At 55.6% G+C, this 22,699-nt stretch overlaps 1 long non-coding RNA gene across 1 annotated transcript; it reads right to left on the bottom strand.

Annotated features, from left to right (window-relative positions):
• Positions 1 to 5,038: 5,038 nt before the first annotated feature.
• On the bottom strand, positions 5,039 to 14,110 carry LOC141575238 (uncharacterized). The gene is made up of 2 exons (XR_012502677.1): positions 12,908 to 14,110; positions 5,039 to 12,802 (listed from the first exon to the last, which is right to left on the bottom strand). It is a non-coding gene; the product is annotated as an uncharacterized LOC141575238 (long non-coding RNA).
• Between the last annotated feature and the right edge of the window lie 8,589 nt (positions 14,111 to 22,699).

The following is a 22,699-nucleotide window of genomic DNA, read 5'->3' as shown; positions in this document are numbered from 1 at the left end:
ACAAAGACCATTGGTCTTGCCTGCAGAGCTGTGGCAGGACCGGTGGCTCCAGGCTGAGCAGGGCAAGACAAGTGTCATCCACAGGCCTCCTGAATCTAAGCTGCTGGGAAGTGGCCCTGGGCCAGCTGCAGCGTCCGGTTCCCCACAAGCTTCTGCCAGCCGCCCTTTCCTCCTCACTCTGCCCCTGACCAGCCAGGGCCGCCCTCTCCAGGGCCAGGCCGGCAGCTCGGCAAACCCAAGCTGCCCTGGCCTTCGCTGAAACCTGGCCAGGCAGGGCCGTGCTGAGGCAGGCACCCTTCTAGACGGGCCCTCTCGGAGAACTACTGAGGCCTGGGAGCCTGGGCTGTGGGAGCTTCCGGACAGGCGGCGGCTGACCGAAAGTTCCCGGCAGCCAGTCAGAGGGCAACCTCCCCTGGCCGGGCGCCTCCCCAGCTGCGGCCTCGGTGCCTCCACCCCCGTCACTGTGGGAAGCCAAGCCCCGAGCTTCCAGGCCGGGACCCTCGGTGGGGACCCAGCCGCTGAGCCCTCTGCGGCCACCTGGTTTCTGACCCAGGCCCCGAGGCTGCAGGGTCGGGGCGGACGGTGCCCGACCCGCAGGTATGGAGAGGTCGGTAGAGGACTCTCCCAGAGCGGGAGGCCCAGAGGCAAGTCTCTCCCCAGGGACGCTCCGAGCGCATTCTGGGGCCGGGTGCAAGATGGGGGGGGGGGCTACCCGCCCCCTCCAGTGATAAGAGCTCTCTCTTCCCAGCTCTTCATTCTGATAGAAGCGGCCGCCCGTGATCGCCGGGAGCACTGCTGGGCAGGAGGCCCCTGGATACTGCCTGAAATGGCGCCCGACTTCCAGGAGCACGGAAGGCCTTTAATTATTGATCCTCGCGGGAAGCAGCATTCCTGAGATGCCCTGCTCCGCAGAGCTGTAGCAGCCCACAGGGTGGGTGAGGCGCGGCCCCTGCCCCGCCAGCCTCCCCTCGGGACACAGAGGCAGAGCCCCCCTCCCTGCCAGAGCCAAATTAGTGTTGTATTATCGCCATTATCATGTATTAAAAGGAGCCCCCACCAAGGCAGCCCACCTGCCTAATCGGGCCCCTCATTAAATTCCCATCGCAGCGAGGCCGGGGCTTGGGGATTGAGAAAAACCAAGCGCTGAGAAAACAGACACCACCTCGTCCCTATTTATGACACAGAGCGTTTTATGTATATGAAAAGCCGGCCATAATTTGCTTATAAATAATTGACTTCTCCCAGATTAAAATCTCTGGAGGGAGTCTCAGTTTATTCACAACAAGGCGCTTCTGCCTACGGTGCAAATTAGGCCCTTTCAAACCTGTCTTATCTCCACCCCGAACGTTATGAAGAGTGATTTTTCCCCCCTTCATCCCCTGTAATAACCTTCAACTAACCTTTAAACCGGAGTGAATAATTTAAATCTTATTTTCATATCAATGGAGGAGTCAAGCCAAGCAATTATCTTTTATCTGTATATTCTGTCGTCAGAGCGGCAGGCATAATCAAGTTTTCCCAAGCGAGCCAGACGAGAGAGCGAGGGGACGTGGGGAGAGTGAGAGATGGTATCTGAAGACATTAACGCGACAATGAATTATTCAGTAATGAGTACAAGATCTGTCATAACACACGCACACATGCGCACACACACAGCTTTACATCTGCCCATTGTCCCCGGCAAGCCAGGCTGGCCATGAGGGAGGGGGCGGGGGGTGGTGGTGGTAAGCACGACAAATCGGCAGATCATCCGCTCAATTAGGACAGAGCGCAGGTGTGCGGGGCGCTTGCTGCCTGGGACGCACGGCTGCGGCCACAGGACAGTCTGAGGGAAAACACCTCATTTGCACGACAGTGATTTAAAGCAGCCCGAGAGACGATTTTGCTAAAAGGGGGCGGAGAGCGGGAGAGGATGGCAAGAAAAAAATTCAGGGAGGGGGTGTGGAAGGGAGAAGGGAAGATAAAAAACTAAAATAAAAAGCGAGAAAAGGTTGAAATTCCCCACGGGGCTCATTAAAATTCTACCGCACGCACTTCTTCCCCGGGCCCCCCTGGACTGCCCGTGATCATTTTTATTAATTCATAAAATATCGCTCCAGTGATGGGGGCTGATGATTAGTGGAGCTGACAAACAGAAGAGCTGGTGAAATATTGCAGCCGCTCCTATCCAGTCCCTCCGAGTGGAGACACAGACGTCACATGAAAATTCATCCTCCAACGGGGCGGCGGGCGGCGGGCGGCGGGCGGGCAGGGAAGCCGGGGCAGGGGGGAGGCTGCTGCCACTCCTGCCGCCCCAGCTATCTCCCCCGTTTAGACGCCCAGGGGCCTCAGCTGACATTTCCCATCCCCGTCTCCTGGTTTACGGGAAATGTCTGCGTGGGACGGAAGTGTCCTTTAACCTCCCATGTGAAATGGATTGTCAAGCCTTGGCAAGAAGCAGCGTGGAGGGTTCCACCAGAAGTGTAGCCCCTGGCTTGGCAGGTGTGATGGCTTGTGTGGGAAGATGGCAACACACCCAGGAGCCTGGGCTCCCGCACCTACCCCGGGCTCTTTTAGAAAATTCCAGGTCCCCCAGAAATTCCACTCAGTGGCAGTAGGGGAGCTCCACGCCCTGTGTGTCACGTGGTGCCGCCCCGCCGGACAGGTGAGGAGGCTGGCAGAGCTCGACAGTGAGAGTGACGTCTCCCCGGCCACAGGGACAGAGGTCCTGGTTGTGGGAAAAGCCAAGTCCAGTTTCGTGTTCGGTTACAGTCATCCTTCTCCCAGGTTTCTGCTGCAATTTTTCCCCCTCTGGTTTTGATGCCGTTTGTACTAATTGCTTTATTCTTCATTCGTGTTCATATTTTGACACATCATGTGCTTTGTGACACTAGGTGGGAAGAAAGACAGGTGAGCTTTTCTCAGCACTGGCCTCACCCCAAAGGCTTATTAAATTAGAGTCTCAGGGACAAGCTAAGGCCCAGGAACCTGCATTTAACCAGCTCACTAGGTGAGTCTCACACGCTCCAGTCTGAGAATCATGGGCCGAGGGAGGGCGGAGCTCGGAGCCTTGCCTGCACTTTAGAACCTCCAGGGGACCTTTGAACTAAACCAGTTCCCTGGGTCCCACCCCAGAGATTCAGATTCAGTTGATCTGGGATGAGGCCCACGTACTGGCATCTGTTTCCAATGGGCAGCCGGAACTGAGAAACACTCAGGTAGGAAGATACTAGAATCGTGGCCCCGATTCTACCCCCAGTTCCCAGTAGCTAACTAGGATCGCACACACGCCCCCACGGATACACTGCCACTGAGCTCAGCAGAAAAGAAAGCAAAGGGGTAGAATGAATTGCCTTAAAAATACATTCGTACTCCCATTTGTTTTAGACGTTGGACACAGAGCCCAGGCTAATGTGCACGCACAGATGAAATATTCCAGGCTTTACTTTACAAAAATCTTACGGGTATTTGTGGTGAAAGTGTAAATCACCTTCAAGAAGCAAAGTCAGATGACTTCAGAATGCTTCACGGAAATGTCGCATGCTAGAAAACAAGGTAAAATACCTACAGAGTTTGGAAATGGGGGGTAACCCCCCAATTTTGTACCCAGCGACATTTCCATTCATGTGAAAAAGACAGAAAAAAAGTTGCACCAAAACCAAGGGTTAACACACAACGCATCATAGACCTAAACCCAGGAGGGAAACGTGAAAGTTCTGGAAGAAAACACAGGAGAAAGTCTTCGCAACCTGTTCTCTTAGATACGAGTGAGCAAAGGTTTAACCGTGAAAAGGCGCAACCAAGAACGGGAGAAGATACACACAGTGTGGATGCGTGACAAAGGCTTTGTGTCTCGAACATAAAAAGAATAAAAGACAGCCTAATTTAAAACGAGCAAACATTTGACGAGAGCAAAGAAGACCCAGGAAAGGCACGTGCGACAAAGGTCCGTCCTCGTCAGCACCAGCAGGCAAGTGCCCGTCACAGCCGCAGGGAGGCAGCACTCCCTGCCCCTAGGATGCCTAAAATCAAGGCTGACAGCACCAAGTGCCAGCAGGCACGCGGGCCGAGCGGAACTCGCGCGCCTTTGGCGGGAGGGAGAAACGGCACAGCCGCCTTGGAAGACGCTCTGGCCGTTTCCCACAGAACTAAACACGTGCTAGTATGTCATCCAGTCACCCTAACACGAGGTGGTTACGCAGGAGAAATGAAACACACGTCCACGTGCGGACGTCGTACGAGCTTGCGCACAGCAGCTTTGTTCGGAGTGGCTCAAGCCTGGAAACCACCCAGCTGCCCGGCGACAGGGGAGCAGCTGAAGAAATTGTGATGTTTCCTTGGACGGGGGCACAATTCAGCAATAACAAGGAATAAACTCCTGACAAAACAGAACAGCCTGGGTGAACCTCACAGGCACCACGCGAGCAGAAGCGTACCCAGAGAACACGCAGGCTCCATCGCACCTTACGCGTGAAGGCTTAGAACTTCAACAGTTACTGCAGTGGAAGCCACTTCGGCAGCTGCCTGGGGTAAGAAGAGGGGGACTGACGGTAAAGGGATGCAAGGAAATTTGGGGGTGATGGAAATGTTTTATATCCTGGTTGTGGCAACAGCGTTTATGTGGGTATAGACATTTGTCAAGTCAACAGCTTCTATATTTAACACAGAATGTGTGGATTTTATTGAATGGAAAGTGTACCTCGGTAAAAGTATAATTTTGTAAGAAGAAAATAAAGTTAGTAATAATAATAAAAAAGTAATCATAATACATAATATGTACAACGGATAATAAGAACTATTTTGCTTAAAGTAAGATCTCTTACACGTCAGTAGTTTTAAAACACATCAGCCCGATGGATCACTGGGAAGTGTGTGCGAACCAGCAAATGAAAAGAAGTCAGAAGCACAAATAAACACGCGGAACGATGCTCAGGCCGACTTACAATTAAAAACACAAAAAGCAACAGTGAGACATCACTCCTCACCTGTGAGAGTTACAAATATTAACCAGATTCACAAACACAGGGATATGCGAAAGCAGGGACTCTGACCCACCTCATCGTTTTACAACGAACGTGATTTATTTGTGAAATGAAAAATTTCAAAAACAAAATCAGTTCATCCCACTCTTTGGTGCCAAGCCGCTTGGTGACTCATCACGCCTGCGAAAGCGCACAGCCCGTAGCCTGGCAGCCTGACCGCCGTGCTCTGGTTCAGTTTCACAGCATCAACAGCATTTTTTGATGCACATTCTCTCATTTTGCCTCCACAGCAGCCCCGTGGAGCTGGGTCCAGCTGGTCCACTGCTGGACTCCCAGGACCTAGCATGGTGTCTGACACAGGGTGGACGCTCAGTAAATGTTCAAAGGTTTGCCCAGACACCCTCGTTACCCCCCCCAGCTGCCCACCTCGCCTTTATGTTGTGCCTGCCCCACGTGCAGTGCCGGCTCAGGTGAACGAGTGAGAAGGCCGGGACGCGAAGGAGGCTGCCACGGTCCCTCCCTGTGGCTGCGGGAAGCAGCGAGCTCAGCTGTGGGAAGCCTGGCCCCACAGGCAGGCCTCTCCACCTCAGGCAGCTGCAAAGTACGGCCGGGTGGCCAGGGGAGCATCCAAGACCTCTGGGGGCCAGAGGGGCAGAACGCCCCAGTTCATCTTGGCTCCCCTCTCTTTCCGAGCTCCTCTCATTGCTGAAGACCCTCTCCCTGTTCCCACGGCCATCAGGACCTCTGGGTACTGGCAGAGCGCCTCCCTGTTCTTCCTCTCCTTACAATCAGGAACCACCAGAACCTTATTTTTCTCTTCTCCAAAGCCTGGCACCAAATCCAGGATCTGGGAGAGCAGCTGTTAATCAAGGCACACGCTTAATCGGGGGTGGGTCCCTGCTGGAGACAGTGGCGGCAGGTGGGGTCCCTGCACAGAGCGAACTCCCTTTCTCCTCTGTCCTCGGGGACACGAGGCACATCTGAGCACAGCAGCTCACTCCGCCGAGCACCAGGGGCAAGCCAGCTGCGCTGGTTGGGTGGACAGTTGTCCCCACTTCCCACGCTGCTCCCTGAGCACTGAGCCCCCAGCCTGATGGAAAAGGGCAAACACTTCAGAGGGCAGAGGCCCTGTCCTCAGTCAAAAAGCGACGAGTTAACCAGGCAGCTCTACGAAGCTTGCCGCCGCGCGATGCCCACGGCCCAGCCACAGACTGAAGACTCCCAGTCGGGATGGTGCCCTGGGCTAGGCTGGCTGCCAGCTTCTCCAGACCCTTCCAAGCCTGCGTGGGCAGCTCTCCTGAGAATGCAAAGAAAGAGGATTAAAGGGAACATCAAGGAATTTCCCACAGAGAGGCAAGAGTGAACGAGCGGTCCCAGGCACCAGCGGTTCACGGATGCTGGAATCCAGAGGCGCAGGAGGAAGCCTTTCAACAAAAACATCTCTTTCAAATGCCATCTAGGATTTTTTTTTTTTAAAGAAGTGATTCCTTCAGAAGTGTGGGTAGGGGCTCCCTGGGTCTAGGATGCTGAGGGCCAATCAAAGAGGAGCCTCAGGCTGTCAGCCCCATGGAGGGAACGGGGAGGGAGGCACCCCTCGGAGGGGGAACAAGGGAGGCACGTGCGCTGGGGGCCGGCACTGACTCAGCGCCGAAAACGAGCAGCATAGCCCGCCCTCCAGGTGATGCTGGGACAGACAGAAGGACACACAGGGGACAAGCGCCTCCTCCTCTCCTGGAGCCTGCCCCCTCTGGCAGCGCAGCGTCCCTCCCGAAGACCTCACGGGCCCACGGGAGAGACCCTGCGGAGGCCCCGGCTCCCACGCAGCGCAGGCACCAGGCTGGCCAGGCACTGACACCTGTTTCGTCTTTCTGTGCTCACGACAACCTGTGGGGCAAAGACCGTCATCACCCCCACTGGTATGATGGGAAACAGGGCTCAGAATGTTTAGGAAGTTGCTCAAGGTGACTTGCCCCGTGCGAGAGGCCGCGTGAACCCAGCCGCGAGAACCCGGCCACGCGAACCCAGCCGCGCTCAGGCATCGTGTCTGAGGGGCTCTGGATGAGGAGCTGGGGGTCCCGGAGGCCCATTCCCTCCAGGGGTACAAGGGGGCAGGTTAACACCCCAGCTGCGCTCCGGCAAGGCCCGTGGGGCATAAAACCACTGTACCTGGAAGCACTGATGGCACTCAGTCAGGGCCATTTTCCTTCTGTCAGCGTCTTGGCACAAGGGGCCAGAGGCTCAGAGCGCTGTGGGGTGGGGTGAGGCGTTCTTTCCCGACCGACTTTCAGAAGCGATGAGTTCCAGTCCCGATCCTGCTCCCACCTGCTCTGTGCGTGGCTCTGGGGTGGGACCTTGGGGGGTGGGAGGATTCGGAGAGGATGGGGGAGGCTGCCAAGGGCATGGTCTGGAGGTGGGCAGACCTCTCCACTGAGAGCAAGGGTCTTCATTTCCAGAAGGAGGCGACTGTGCCTGCAACACTGTCTGCAGTGACATTAGCCCCCAAGAGCTTACCGTCTTGCCGGAGATGTTCACCGAGTCTTGTTGAAGTAACCCTACTATACTGACCACGATGCACAGGGTCATGCTCGCCTCCTGTCCTCAAGCCAAACTGGAGCATGACATAAAAAGCCATCGCCATGGAGAGTGGTGACCGTTTTATAAGTGGATCCGATACAAAGCCAACGACTCATGGTCACGACGTCCCCGGGGGGTGTCCCAGTTGGAGTTAGTGCCCCCACGTCTGATAGACACCTCCAGCCCGGAGGGAGGTGGGGGCGCAGCATTCCTGATGGTGACAGATGTCAGAACCCAGGCGCTGCCTGGTGCCTTCAGCCCAGAACCAGCTTAGATTCTCAGAGCAAACACGTCTGGAGAGAAGAAATTGCTCCCTCATCCTCGAACGCGCGCCCAGCCCCCCAGGCCTCCCCGCTTCTCGAAGAACGGCCCTGGTGCCAACTTAAATATTGCGTTTGGTTGGGAGAGGAGGAACCATGAGCCCAGAATGGAAGTCAAATTATTCCACAAATGTTGCTTATTTAAATAACATTTAAAAAATATCTCATGTTCAGTGGTGAAGAACTACTAAATTATTGAATTCCCCGAAGCACCCTATAGGCTTTAAAGTAGTTCATGAAACCCCATAAAAGAACGTGATAAACAGTCGAAAAGCAACGCTGGGCTTCGAGTCAGAGCGCCTGCACGAGCTAGCGCTGAGCATCTTCATGTAATCTTCCCACTTAAACCAACGATTAAACAGATTAAACAGATGATTAAACAAATAAAGATTAATGAAACAAGTCAAGGCATCAGATCTGTATGGGCGTGTACACACGTGATTCCAGACAATATCAGAGCAAATTGTCTAAAGCTAATAGCGCGCACGTCGGCTCAGTCCCGGCAGCTTTTGTTGGGCTCTCGCTTGGATGTAATCAAAACATTTGTTTTAACTAAGATGGATATGAGGCGCTAAGATGTCAGTTTCTTGAAAGAGGAAAAATAAAACAAAAGCAGCGTCTTTGGTAAGGAGGTTGGCACTGCCTGCGGGGCTGCGAGCCTCGGTGCGGGCGACGCCGAGTCTGACGTCGCTCTGATCGGCAGAAGAGGCTCTGCCCAGACGACAAACAGAAGCAAGTTGAAGAAGGTGGAGACATCGGAGCTACTCGAGAATTTTCGAGGGAGAGGAAAAACCGTTGGAATATCCCCCAGCTCTTCAGAAGCCCCTTTGTAATTATTAGTCATTGACATGTGGGCTTATCTGTTCCTTCCTTCCTGGAGAGGCCAGCTCTTCCCGAGGTACCGTTGGAAGGAGTAAAACGGTATTTCTCAGCAAGGATACTCTATTCAGAATTTTTTCCCCATTAATTCAAACTAGTGAGTTTCTTGCCCCTGCTTAGAATGGTTACTTGGCTTCCGCGCTGCTGCTGATTTGGGGGTTCTAACTGGTCACTCATTTGTAATTCCTGGCATAGGGAGTCAAATGCTTGCTGGTCCCTCTGTGGCCCTTGGACCAGCAGCATCCACGTCACGTGGGAGCTCCAACCTTCTGCATCAGGATCTGCATCTTAACATTTATTTCCGGGAGAGTTTGAGAAGCCCTGATCCGGGTAGTCTGGACCCGGTGAGATCTCCTAGGTGTGTTGGCAACCAGGTGAAGAGGGGGGAAGGGCTGCTATCGTTTCTCAAGGCACAGCTCTGGAAGAAATGCTTTGAAGAAGTTTCTTTGGCAGGAGTGGCTGGTGGGCGTCTCTGCAAAGTTTCAGCCAGGACCGGGGGCACGGCCCTGAGGCACGGCGCACACGCGCGCAGGTCCGCCCCGCTCGCCGGGGCCGCTGCTCCTGTCCCCGCTCTCCCGGTGTGCTCAGTGCAAGCGCGGGCGTGGTGGGGCCGCTGGATCGCAAGCAGCAGAAACTAGACTGGCCTAAGCGAAAAAGCTGAGCTATTTGCTTGCTTTTCATAAAGACACAGGGTGCCTCCCAGAACCCGTAGACAAGAGGCTGCTTCAGGAAAGCCCTGGGCTGTGGTCCGACAGCCCTCAGGACCCCCTGCCACTCATTCCTCTGCTTCTCCCCGTCTCTGCGTCATGCTCTCTCTGCCTCCGGTGGCCGCACGATTCACAGCTGTCTGCCCAGGGACACCCAGGGACACGTGGCACTTCCGGCCACCCAGAGACTTAGTCTCTGAGACCAGATCCCAAATGCAAGGAGAGACCCTGGGGGCTCTGTTTGCATGGTGGTCACTCAATCCTATCAGCTATGGGAGTGAGGACAGCCGCTCCAGGGCGCAGCAGGCGTGAGAGAGACAGAGGCAGAATCAGGCAGATAGAGAAAGGGAAATATGCTACCACGTCTGAGGTCACACAGCAGTGACACCAGGGTTTGAACCCAGAGACGTCCACTACAGGGCTCAGCCTCTTCTGCTCCCTCATTGTCATCTGCCCGGACCCCTGCCCATCTCTGGCCTGAGCAAGGTAAGTGCACCTTGTCATCTGCCGCCCGCCCCCGCCACACACAACCCAGCCCTTTCGGGCTGGCCTCTCCCTGTCAGCATCCAGGTTCTGGTTTTCAGTGTTCACAGGATGTCCCCTCGCTCCTCAGAAAACACCCTCCCCCTGGGTTCCTTGGCGCTGACGGCCTCAGACCCTGATCCCTGAAGGTGCCTTGCTCCTGACGCGGGGAAGCCATCTCTGTGATGTCACAGATGCCAGAGTGAGAACACGTCGCCCTCCAGAGCAATTCATCGCCATTTTAACAGAGACCTCCTGGGGACAGCGCCTGCTGTAACAGGCGGAAGCTGCACGGCTGCTGCAGTTAATGCAGAAGGTATCTGGGAGTGGAGGAGTCTCTGGGGGGTCCCTCATCATTCCCAAATCAAGCTGTTGAGAGAGAGATCAAAATAGAGAAGGAGAAAGAGAAGCTTGTTAAAATGCGGGGAACTTGTCAGAAGTACAGAAGCCTGGCCCGCACCTGGCTTGGTGGCTCGGAACCGCGGGAGTGGGGCTGGAGAGTCCGTCGTGTTAGTGCGCTCCACACCCCCACCCAGCCCTCACGAGGGCCTGGCATGGCCCAGGCGAGCCCTGGGACCCACTCAAGTGGCCAGATGGGGACCCAGAGGGTCAGAGGGGGTGCCTTGTTCTGTGGTCAAACAGCAAGCTGGTGGTGGACTTGAGAATGTTGGGTCTCTTGACTCGCTTTCTAGCAGTATGTTCCCAGAGCAGGGCCAGGTGCAAAGAAAAGCAAGGAAAAAAAAATCAAGAGCAAAAAAAGAAGAAGAAGAAGAAGAAAAAACGTAAACTTTCTTAGACAGGAACAGACATACCCAGAAATGTCTGGAAGAGAAGCTTCAGTATGAGGCTGCCAGCACCACGGGGAGGACTCCAGGACCAGCCCCTTCGCTGGGCCAGCCAGAGCTCTCCTCCCCACCCATCCCAGAGCTCAGACTCAGAGCATCAACCCTGCACACTCCCCACCTGTATTCGCAGCACGTGCTGTAGGAGGAAAAGAGCAAAAACCAGGGTCAGAGGCTCTCGCGTCCCAGCCTCGACTCTGGGCCCTGGGCGAGTTGAGAGCGAATCCCCTGACCCCTTCGTGTCTCAGGTCCTGTCTGAGCCTCAGTCTCCCAAGATGCAGAGCTCAGGAAACAGGCTGCCTGCATGTCATTCACTTCGGAAGAAATGCAAGGAACAGGAGCGAAGGACCAGCCAGCGGAACATGCAAGGTGGAATCCCGTAAAACCCATAAAATCCCGTGTTATTATCGGCCACTGCCGGCTGATCTTCGGGAGATACACTGCACAGCTGTGCCCCTCGAGGAGGAACAGAGAGGACATCCGTCCACCAGCTTCTCTTCCTCGCTGGTCAAGGTGGCTCCCCGGCTGCCTACCTGCACCCTGGCTTCTCCGGACGCCCCCCGCTTTGCCATCACAGAAGCCCCCGGGGACAGTAAAACCTGCTCAGGAGCAACCCTCGTGGCGGCTGCAGCAAGATGGAGTGACAATTTCCATTGGCTCCAAGAAGGACTGACTGGGGCAGCTCCCCAGAGGGACAGGGCAGGCACTGCAGGGTGAGAGCATGGCTTCGGCCTGGAATCCCAGCTGCAAGCAGCAGGAACCAGCTCTGGTCACCCCAGCAGAGCGGGCTCTCAGAGTCAGCAGGTGAAGAACACGGCCTGGAAAATGGGGGAGGAAAGAAACTAAGGTAGCCGGAGACGGCAGCGGAGCGGATAGCACAACCCGCTTTTTGGAAGAACAGACTGCCCAGGGTACTTGCCCCATGTCCATGGCCACTGGACTCTGTCATGAGTCCATTCCGACGGTCGCTTTGTCTTTGACTATTTGCTCAGGATTCAGAGTCTAGACAGGAGCGTCTGACTGGCCGGACCTGGGCCATGTGTCCAACACTACCTGCTCCAGGATGCCCCAGGGGAAGCGTCTACCCTATTTGCTTTCCTAGGTGGAAAGTAGGGCTTGGCTTCCCACCAAGACTCAGCCACAGGAGTCTGGGTGTGGGCAGCCCAGTGAATGAGAAGCAACCACGACCTGCCACGTGTGAAAGGTGCCCAGTCCAGAGGCCGGCGCTTGGCAGGTGGTTGATGGTGCGTGATGGAGTTGTCATTCTGACTTTCTCTGCTCCATTCTGAAGCCCGCCAGGGTCTCCCAGCTCGTACTGTGACTGACCAGTGGGTTTCTGTAAGGGACAGCAGCCCTGCTTAAAGCAAACCCCCAGCCTCCCAGGGAAGACCCCGAGGGAAGGGGTGGCTGTGCTGACAGTGTCTCAGCTCTCCCTGCAGGGTGCACTTTGATTTCTGCTGCCCAGAGAGATGTCGGGTCGCCTGCAGAAGTCTTTGCTCTCCTCGAGCCCTGGAGAGTTCAAGGTTTTGTGCTTTGTGTTAAGACAGAGGCACTGTTTTGCACCATCATGGCGTGGGAGCCTGTGAGAGCTGGAAGGGGTTCTAGAAGAGTTTCCTCATCGGATGAGGACGCCAAGTTCAGAAGAGGTTACCCAAGATCACACAGCTAGTGAAGGCAAGGGCAAGATTCAGTTCCAAAATCCTGTCCTCTCTTTGGATTGGCCAGCGTCCTGCCCCCAACCTAATGCCTTAACCCAATCACATTCCTAGAAGTTGCCTTTAAAAAGGCTCACTGGACGCAGAGTCGGGTAGAGCCCTGCCCGTCCCACCGCTCACTCCTGAGCAGCAGCCCTTTCCTCTGCGTAGACATAAGGTCGGTGACACGGTGCTTCAAGAGACCACGACAACCAGCCAATTTGAAGATCATGCTTTTTAAGCTCTACAGCTGTGCCAAGAGGTGGAATTCTCAGCTGGACACAAAACCATGTCCTCCTGGATCTGGAAAGAATTTTGGAAATTATTAAGTCCAATTGCCTTGTTTTGCCAATGGAAAAAAACCCCAGAGATGGACAGTGACTTTTCCAAGGTCACACAGCCACTCACTGTCAGATCCAGGCCGAGAGTTTAAAGTTGACTCTCCAGGTTTGGTGTTCCTTCCATCCCACGATGCTGGAGAACGTTTCCCATACCAAATCACCTGGCAGTTTTGTCATCTCTGGCAAAGCCCCTTGGCAAACTTTCGCCCTTCCTTTGTCGTCAAAACCAGCATCCTCCTAGTCCCATTTGCAATCATCCATTTGCTGTCCTAAAATTACTGCAGCCTCATTTGCTTATTTTAGCCACAATGGGTCTGAAATGTAAGCTCAGCTTGTGTGAGCGTCTCAAAGCCAGGATCAACCCCAGGCACGCCTGCCTTTGAGCGGAGGCCACGAAGAGCAGAGCAGTTATGGCCAAAAAAACCGAGGAGGAAAGGATTTAGCGAGCTTCTGCCCTCTCCACATTGCCTGGGTCACCGGAGAAGCTACTTCCATTAAGGATTCTCAGTGGTCTGTAACCCAAGAAATAAATCAGGGGCTCAACTGAACCACACTTCTAGGGTGGCCTCTCCACCAAGTGTCAGGGAGTTGGCGCTGCGGGCACCAACATTTATAGATCGGGTCAAGCAATGACACACTAAGGATGTTCCAAGAAACGGAGGCCTTTACATGCTTGACATCAACAGGGGAGGATGCAGGAAACAGGGCGTTGGGGACCAGCAGAACATGTCAAGCAGGCTTGCAGGACCTGGAGGGCAGTGTGGGCGGGAGGGAGGAGCTCCCAGGGGCTCCTAACATCCACTCTGTTACTCAGGAGTCCCTCCAGTTCGAGGTCGTTGTTTGAATCGTGGGTGTCGCTGCAAGCAGCACGCCTACCAGCTCCAGTCCATCTTTGTGTCCCTACAGCACCCAGCACAGCGCCAGGCACCCAGCAGGGGCCCAGGAACCGCCTGCCGCAGGAATTAACTAATGCGGTTAATGGCATACGGCATTTCGCAAAATGAAGTGATCCAAATTTTGCTCGCAGAGCAAAGCTCTGCCCAGCCAGGGAACACTTACTGTGTGGCAGCCCCGCAAGGGGCATTACACGGGGTGCTGAGGGGTGCCCCCAGGCTCCCGCCTTCCAGAGCAGGCAGTTCGGCAGAGGAAACGAGCGGTGCACGCGTGGTGCGGCTGATGGTTTTCATTTTTAATGTTCTTCCCCTTTTGCCTGCGTGGCGGGTGACCGACCGTGCTTGTCCGTCCCGGGGAGCTGTCTGCCTGGACGGGGATTAGTCTGTTTCAAAAGGGATGTGGAAAGAGAGACTGAGGCAATATTCAGTTATTGACACACAAAATAGGATTACTCATTGGGGCAATAGTTTTGTAAGCTGAGCTATTGTCTCAAAGAGGATTTCTAAACTCCTTTATCTCTGCCATTTGCATAGCAGCTGCCTCGGTTCAGAGTCCTCCTAGTGAGCGGACAGACCACGTGCCCTGCTGGCCATTAAGGCTCAGCAGAGATTTGGAGACAGAAAGGGGGTGATATGAGTGGGGGACTCCGCTGACCCCCACCCCCACCCTGCCACACACACACACACACACACGTACACGCACATGCACACGCGCGCGCACACACACACACACAATATAGTCCACTGCAGCAGGGAGAGGTGAGCCCCTCAGCGAGGCAAGGAGTGGACTGAAGGGCCAGTGGGCTGGACACAGATCTGGCTGTCCCTCCCCCTTCCCCAACAGGACTGCATCCTGTGGGAGCTAGAGAGGCTGAGTGAGCCGAGGGTGTCCGTGGGCCCTGGCCAATCCAAGGTCCTTCGTGGCCACAGGCTCGGGCAGTGAGCCCCGACCAGGCAGGCAAGGCAGGGGGTGCAGAGGGAGTTCTGCCCGGGGACCAGACTCATCCCCCACCCTCACACAGACTTATAAAGATTTTGTAAGCCCCCCTCTACACATACACCTGGACTCTATCTTAGCAAGTGTCGCAGCTGAGTATTTTTACTCAAATGAATAAAAATTTCCCTAATGGGACTGTTTAAGTTGATCAGAGCCAACTATATTCAATCATATTAAACAATTAGTTAGTCTTTTCCCCCTGCTTATTAAGATCGGGAGGAAAATCTGGTTACGTACGGAAGAAAACAACTAGTTACACTTTGTCTGCATCTATAAATTGTTGTGTGATCAGATCAGCTGCACACACGTCTCTGTGCAGGGCAGCATGTGGTTGTGACCAGACGAACGGAAAGATGGGAAGCTCGTGGGAGGCCAGAGCAGAGCAAGGTGAGGGCAGCACCGGCATTTCCTGTTTCTCTCTGGCGTCTGCTGGCCGTGCTGCCTTTCCGTGGGCGGGGTGAGGTTATCAGCCACAGCACCCCTTCTCCAACCACGGCTGAGGCAGACGCCCTCCGACCACTCAGAGAAGGGTCTTTCGCCGTGAGCTCAGTGGCTGGTCTGGGATGGATACTGACCCATGGGGGACCAGTCTTCTCTGATCTTTAATACAAAGATGCTGGGAGGAGAAGGGACATGTCTTGCTTTTAAATTTCAAAGAACCAGGCATGGGGCTGCTGGGGACCATGTTCTTTTTCACCTTATGTAAGGAAGGACCCTGACTTACAGAGGAAAACAAAGGAAAGAGGTAGATGGGGAGACGCAAATTTCCAAACACACAATTTGTCCCCTTGGATCTATCCATGGCTAAAGGTGACCTTAGATTTCATAATGAGATGAACCACTAGTTTCCATTTTTTTCTTCTCAAGCTAGTTTGAGTTGAGTTTCTTATCATTACTATCAAAAGAGAGACTTATTCGTGTAGAAATGCCAGGAAGGTTGCCTGGAGCAGATAGGTCCAGAGCTAAACCTTGGAAAATGGGAAGCTTACTTGCCTGATTTTTTGGTTAACAGAGATGGAGAACATAGAAATTGGAGGAGAGAAAAGTGAATGCAGGTACCAGTGGTGGTACGCAGTCCATGGGAAGCACAGGAGTGCGGAGGGGAGCAGGGGGACCTCGGGTCAGAGGTCAGGCCCAAATTATCTAGACCCTGAACAGCAAAAAGAGGAGGGTCCTCCTTTTTCCTGTGGGCAGTGGAGATCATGAGTGGTGTTTGAGCAGATTAGGGCAATGCAGAAACAGTCTCACGAGATGATTGCTCTGACCTTGAAGCCAGAGATCTCATGCAGAGGAAGCTGTAGCGTCCAGGTGGTCATCTCCGTGCATTTCTTTACGTCAGCGTCTGTAGTCACTAAGGACCTTCAGGAACATGGAGTTCCACTCCAACTCTTGCAGAAGAGGAGATTGAGGCCCAGAGAGTGGACATGATTTTCTTGAGATCATCACTAAGCAAGCCAGTGGTAGAACCTGGCCTGGAGTCTGAGCGCCATACGCCCAGGTTGTAAAAGTAAGAGCAGAGCTTTTTAATGCACTTTTTCTCATAGGCCAGGTGGGAGGCTTAACACCTGTAGCAGTTTTCCATCACTGCATAACAAATCAGCACAAGCATAGTGTCTTCCAACGGCTCCCCTCTGTTAGCTCAGGGTCCTGTGGGCCGGAAGCGTGGCTGGGTTCTCTGCTCAAGGTGTGACACCACCGGAATCAGGTGTTGGCCAGGCTGAGCTCTCATCAGGAGGCACTGAGGAAAAGCCCTCTTTCAAGCTCGTTCTTGTTGTTGACAGAGTTGAGTTCCTTGTGGTTGTGGGACCGAGGACCCTGCTTTCTGGCTGGCTGTCACTGGGGGACGGCTCTCAGCTTCTATAGGCCACCCCAATTTCTTGCTGTGTGTCCCCTCCATCTTCAAGCTGGAGACACTGTGTTGAGTCCTTCCCACGCTGCAGATTTCTAATGTTCTGTTCTGCAACCAGCTGGAGAAGAGTCTCTCTCTCTGCTTCTAAAGGCCCGTGGGATTAAGTCAGCCCCACCCAATAAATGTTGTTTTAAAGTCAACTGATTAGGGATCGTAATTACACCTGCAAAACCCCTTCCTAGCAGTACCAAGATCAGAGGTGACGGAGAGAAGTTATGTGTGAGCCCGGGCCCAGGCGTCTAGGGGGTCATCAGACTTCTACCTCCCCTAGCACCCCAGCACCCCTGGGGAGGGCCACTCATGAGAGGACTCTGACAGCTTAGTTTACCGAATTGGGGGGTGTGTGTGTGTGTGTTTATGTGTGTGTCTTTGTGTGTGCATGTGTGTGTAGGGTACACAAACATGCAGAAGGCAAGCCCATCACCTCAAGTAAAAAAGCAGACCCTAAGGGTCAAAGCAAGAGCCCCAAGGGGCAGCACAGCCACCTAAGCAGAGCCGTGCAGCCTGCGCCTCACTGTGCAGCTGTGAGGTGGACTCGCCTCACAACTGACAGCGCTGGGACCCACTCAGGTGTGCCTGAGAAATTCAGTGCAGCCACTGGCACTTCCTCGGGGGCTCCCTCGTTTGCTGTTCCTAGACCCACAGTGTCCTACCATCTCTGGCCTGGCCCTTTCCGCCCCTCTCTCACACTAACCCACGGACCCCAAAAGAAGCTGCGCCACCCCTCGCCCCCCAGGCCAGCCTCTCTGGCCTCTGGACAGCCCGGAGGAGACATCACAATGGTGGTCTGTGCGCTTGGCCGGGGGCCACGCTGCAGCACTGGCGACCCAGCACCGCCCGGGTCACTGACCTGGGTCATCGGTCAGGGCCCTGGGAGTTTCACCCTGGGTGCCAGCCAGCCCAGCCAGGCGCCTCTGTGTCAGCAGGTTTGCCCATGAGCCACGCGGTCAGCCTCCAATGAGTGAAGGGCACTAAGCTTGTTTAATCAATTCCTTCTCAGAGAGCTTGGAAGAGCTGAGAGGGAAGGTCCGCTCAGGTAGGGAAGTCCAGAAGGAAGCAAGCTAGAAGGAGAGCGCACTGCTGCTCCGGTTCTGACCTCTGACCCCCCTCTTTTCTACAGGGAAGGCGTGCCCTTTGCAGCCCCTGCCCCCGCCACCCCGAAGCTCAGAGCCCCGATGGGACCCGCAGCAGGACCCCCACCGTCTAAGAGATGCGGCAACTGCCGCGGTGCCTTGTGCTCCAGCAGAGGCCCGGCTCTGAGCCTCCCCGGCTCCAGCAGGTCGGCTCCACTCCGAGCAGTTTGTTTTTTGAAAAGTCTCATAAATTTCCAGGAAACTTCTCCAGACAACTGTCACGAGGCTGCACCTGGCAAACAAACACAAACAGAGCTCTCCTCCACCAGATTAGTTACTTAATTAAGAAGAGAAAGAGACAAGGCGCAGAATGTGGAGATAATTACCCACCCTGCCAAGTCTCCGGGCGCCGTGCGGCGCGCGCCGGCGAGCCGCAGCCCTGCCGCTAATGCATATTCATCCAAAGTTGTAACTGCTGTGAACATTTTCCACACAGACAGCAATATGTTCGACCAACAATCTGAGCTCCTTCTCGGATTCCAGCATCTTCCCACACCCTTCCCCTGCCTTCCCGGGCGCCTTCGCTGTCTCTCTGTGAAGGAATTTGCTTAACAAAGCAAACAGCAAACAAGTTACCAGTGAATGCGATCAAGACCCACACCAGCGATGCTGTTGGGAGCAGTCAATTCTGGGCCCCAAAGTGAGGTGTTGGGTTTTTTCCAACTCTATTGACTCATTTAATTTAATGTCATGTAATTGAATTATAAGGACTTATTGAAGGTTAGCATGTTAGGCCCAGTGCCAACCAGGTGCTGCAGCGGCACGAAGACGAGGCTGGCAGCCGCGGGGAGGGGAGCACTCCTCTGTGGGCTGCGCGGGGCGGGCACCACTTTAGCCCTCCGCGAGAGCTGAGAACACGGGGCCAGGGAGGTCTCAGCAACTGCCAGAGCGACACAGTGACGGAACGGGGGAGGGGGGGGCCTGGATTGTCTGACTGCAAACCCTAGGTACAAGGCAGACAAGGGGAAATTCTGCCGTGGAGACGAGGGAGGACAGAGTAAAAGTCAGCGCCGTGGAAGGCCCGGGGGACGCGGCGTCTGCTCCCCGCGCTGCTGCTTACGGGCTCAGCCGCACCACGCGCTGCAGCGGTGGGCGGCCTCCTCGTGCGCAGGATGTAGGCAGCGCTGTCCACGCAGCAGGAGTGCCTCGAGGTGAAGTCACACCGGCGCCCTAGCGCCGCTGGCGGGGATGATGCCTCGTGCTCGGTGGGCGCGTGAGGAGTAGTCACACCGCCCGCTTCGCTGAGGTGGAAGGACAGAGGAGCAAGGGGGACACAGGACAAGGAGAACCGGTGAGGTGGGAGCCTCACGCAGGAGGCGTGAGGTGAGGGCGTCTCAATGTGCAGTAAGATCTTAGCAGATAGACATGGAAGCAAGGACATTTCAGGTGCAGATAAATGCGTGAGGACCAGCCCCATTCAGGAGAGAGTCGGAACCTGGGGTACAGTGAAGAGGAGGATCGGGCTGGAGGGTCGGGCTGGGGCCGGGTGGTCTGGGGTCTTGAACACAGGGTGAGAGGTATTGGAAGGGCGTTTGGAACACAGTTTGAGAAGTGGAGCTAAGGTTAGCAAGTCGGCAGCCAGGCCCTCTGGGAAGAGGGACGGGAAGAAGCCCGCCTCACCCAGAGAAGGAGGGTGTTTCCAGAAGGCGCACAGGTGGTAGGGAGGTTGGCGATGCTGCCAGCTTTGTTTAAAAGCACACGTGGGTCATCCCTATCTGACAGCCTGCCGTCTCCACTCAGCTCTCCTTGCCCAAGGCCAGCCAGGGGAGCCCAGGAGAGACCACACCTAGTTTATAAGAAAGATGAATGAATTAACTCACTGCAAAGAAGCTCTGAGTTGCCCTTCTCATTTCAGGTTAGGCCCTGAGAACCTCAAGGGACACTTAGGGGAAGCCTGTGGTTGGCCTTCTTGACGTGACCTTAAAAAATCAGGGCACAACGCCTACTAGCCCTGCTTCTCCTTAACCCTATGATGTTGCCTCTCTGCACCAAGGATAACAAAGAGGCTCCAACCAGGACGCCAGCTCCAATTCAGTGGATCCCAGCTGCCCGGAGCCCAGGGGGTGCGAAGCCCTGTGTGGACACTTCTGGTTCAGAGGGCAGGTGTGCCACGATTGACCAGCAACGTCTGCAAGGACACGGTGTGGAGGGGTGGGCACAGTGGTGCTCGCCATCCTTGGCAGCTGTCCCTGGGTCTGTGGCTAGTTGCAGGTTTCACAGAGTCTTGGAGCATTTTTCTCCACTCCTAATGGTGTAAGGAACAGAAAAGAGCAGGCGTAGCCGCCATGCACTGAGCGCTACAGCGTCAGGGCGCGGGGGAGCAGTGTCACTCTGACCGCCCTTCCATGGCAGAGGGGGAGGAGCGGCCTATCCCAGTGGTTCTCAGCCCTCGGGGCTCTTGAAGGGACGTGGTTGCCCCGCGGAGACTTGGTTTTAGTTGATCCAGGGCAGGGGCAGGTGTCAGAGTTGTTTAAAGCTCCCCAGGTGGTTCTGATGGTGCAGCCAAGGTGTGCACCTCAGTGCCGACGGTAAGTCCAACTGAGGAAGCACCTGGAACCCATGGTTTAGGCTCCACCATGAAGTTCCCGTTCCTCGAAGGCCGTCTGAAGGCGCTCACCCTTGCCCGGAACGTGCGGGAGGCACAGCGGGGTACAAGGACGTGAGACCTGTGGGAGGGAGAGTGCCTTCTGCTGGTGTTGTCAGAGCCCACAGAGACGCGATCTGAGCTGGATTCAGGGTCAAAAGGCTGAATTTGGAGATGGACTTGTGTCAGAAAAGGTGAGGTGTCACAAGACGTGGTTCGGTGGCTGGAGGCTGGTTGGAGCAGAGGCCCCAGAGGGGAATGTGGGGGGAAAGACAGGGCCTGAGGCCAAGCCCAGGTGGCCTGAAATGAACTTGCTAAGAACCGGGGTCGTGAACCTGGGCCCAGGTCCTGCCCGGCGTGCGCTCTCCCCAGACCCATCGGCCGGCCAAGCCCTCCTTCTGGAGCCCCGCGTCTAACCAGCTGCTGGCCTCCAGTACTGCCTTCCCCGTTTGTTTCCTATTCAGGTGAGTTATTCAAAACCAAATTTTCCTTCTGACCACAACTTCTTTCAATAGTTTAATTCCAAAAATTAGCATCAGGACAGACTTGCAGTGACTTGCCCGTGAGTTCCTTAGGGCCCCCTGCTTCCACCTGGGCTTCCACGGCCGGCGTCTCTCTGCCTGAGCCCCAGGAGCCTCCCCCACCCGTGCGCTCCCGCGACTGGCTGCCGAGAGCTGGTTGTCTCAACCTGGCACCTGCCCATGTCTCGTCTCTTGCCCCTTCCTGTCTCCCACCTGTTCACAGGGACGTCTGAGTTAGTCATCTGTTGTCAAGGAAACACTCCGCTTTCTCCAAGGTGTGAATCCTGAGGGATTCAATTGTGGGGGGCGGAGGAGTGATTTACGGGGCAGGCTTGGTGCCTGCGTTTGTCAGTACCTGGGGGTGAAGGCTGGATGAAAGCTGTGGTCCTCCCCCTCCAGCGCTAGCGTCCCTAGAGGCCCCACTCCGACTTCCTGGGTCAGCACCCCTGACGGGGGGTCTGCGAACTGCTTATGGCGCTGTGACACTCACGGTGGGAGTGGTGTCTGGAGGTCAGAAAAAACCATCTCCAGCTTTGCAGGTGTGCAGAATGTGGTCCCGGAGGAGGGTGGCATTTCCTCGAACTTGACCGTGTCTGGGTATTTCTAATGGTTATGTCTTTATCACGTGGTATTTGTAGTGATGGGGTGTGTGTGTGTGTGTGTGTGTGTGTGTGTGTGTGTGTGTGTGTGTGTGGCAGAGCTGCAGAGGAGGAGACGCGAGGATAAATCCCGCAGAAAACCAGAGCTGTGCTTGGGAGCATTTCCTCTGCGCCCCCATAAGCAACTTGCTGTTTCCTGGCAAGTTGTTTTGGGCTCTCGTGGTGAAAAGGGCGTCTCAAAGCTGTTGAAGACAAGCCGGCGTTGAATTAGGCCTCCATTCCTGACAGCGTGGAAGAGCTGGAGGGCCGGCAGCGGTCAGAGCCACCCCGAGCCAGGGGCACGCCACACCGCCCGGCTGGTCCCTGGAGACCCAGACCCTGCTCTGCACGGTCGGGGGCCAGGGGCTCCCTCTCTGCTTATGTTGCTGGTGACCGTTGACACTCAGCCTGGTAACTATGACAAACTGCTTTGAAAACTGCAAAGCTCTGTTCAAATACGGGCCACTGCAGGGACTTGCTCCCCCCAGCACTGCTCCAGCTTCTGCCCCAAGCCGGCAGCTCCGCCCCACATCACCTCGCAGGGCGGACCCCAGATGCTCGCCGCCACTTCACAGGCGAAGGAGACAAACGCAAGTGGCCCGCCCAGGGTCACACCGTCAGCGAGAGACAGGGTTCCCTGTGCTTCTGAGGGGAGTCCCCTTTCCACCTCTCTTCATCCCCCCACACTCTTTCCTCCCAGGATTCTCTGTCCTGACGGTGACATCGTGCCTGACCCCCCCCCCCCAAAGGGGCAGTGACATTTAAAAAACTCATTTTAACTGCTTCTGATTCAAAGCGCCTGCTGGTCTGTGCGCTCTGGAGACTGTCGGGAGGAGGAAGGCAGCGGGCTGAGAGCAGCAGGCTCAGGGTCGGGCCGAGCCCTCCCTCACAAGGAGGTGAGTGGAGGAGGCTTCGCGGGTTTAAAGGGGCGGGTCACTGGGAAGGGCCTCTTCATGACGACGGAGATGGCTCAGGGGAGCACACCCGGGCGGCCCTGACGCTCGTTCCCAGGCGGCGGGCCGGCAGGTGGACTCAGCTCCTGGAGGGGCAGGGCTCTTCTTCAACCGGTGGACGAGCTGCTCTCTGAACCCCTTCCCCACAGTGAGGAGCAGCCTCACGGAGCCAGGAGCGTCTCCCCGCCACCCAGCCCCGCGAGCCCGGCCTGGACGTGCCCTGTGAGGGGC

The sequence above is a fragment of the Camelus bactrianus genome, chromosome 27 (genome assembly GCF_048773025.1).
Source record: "Camelus bactrianus isolate YW-2024 breed Bactrian camel chromosome 27, ASM4877302v1, whole genome shotgun sequence".
NCBI classification, from domain to species: domain Eukaryota; kingdom Metazoa; phylum Chordata; class Mammalia; order Artiodactyla; family Camelidae; genus Camelus; species Camelus bactrianus.
Note: the sequence above shows the minus strand (reverse complement) of the source record. Positions and strands in the feature narration are given on the sequence as shown.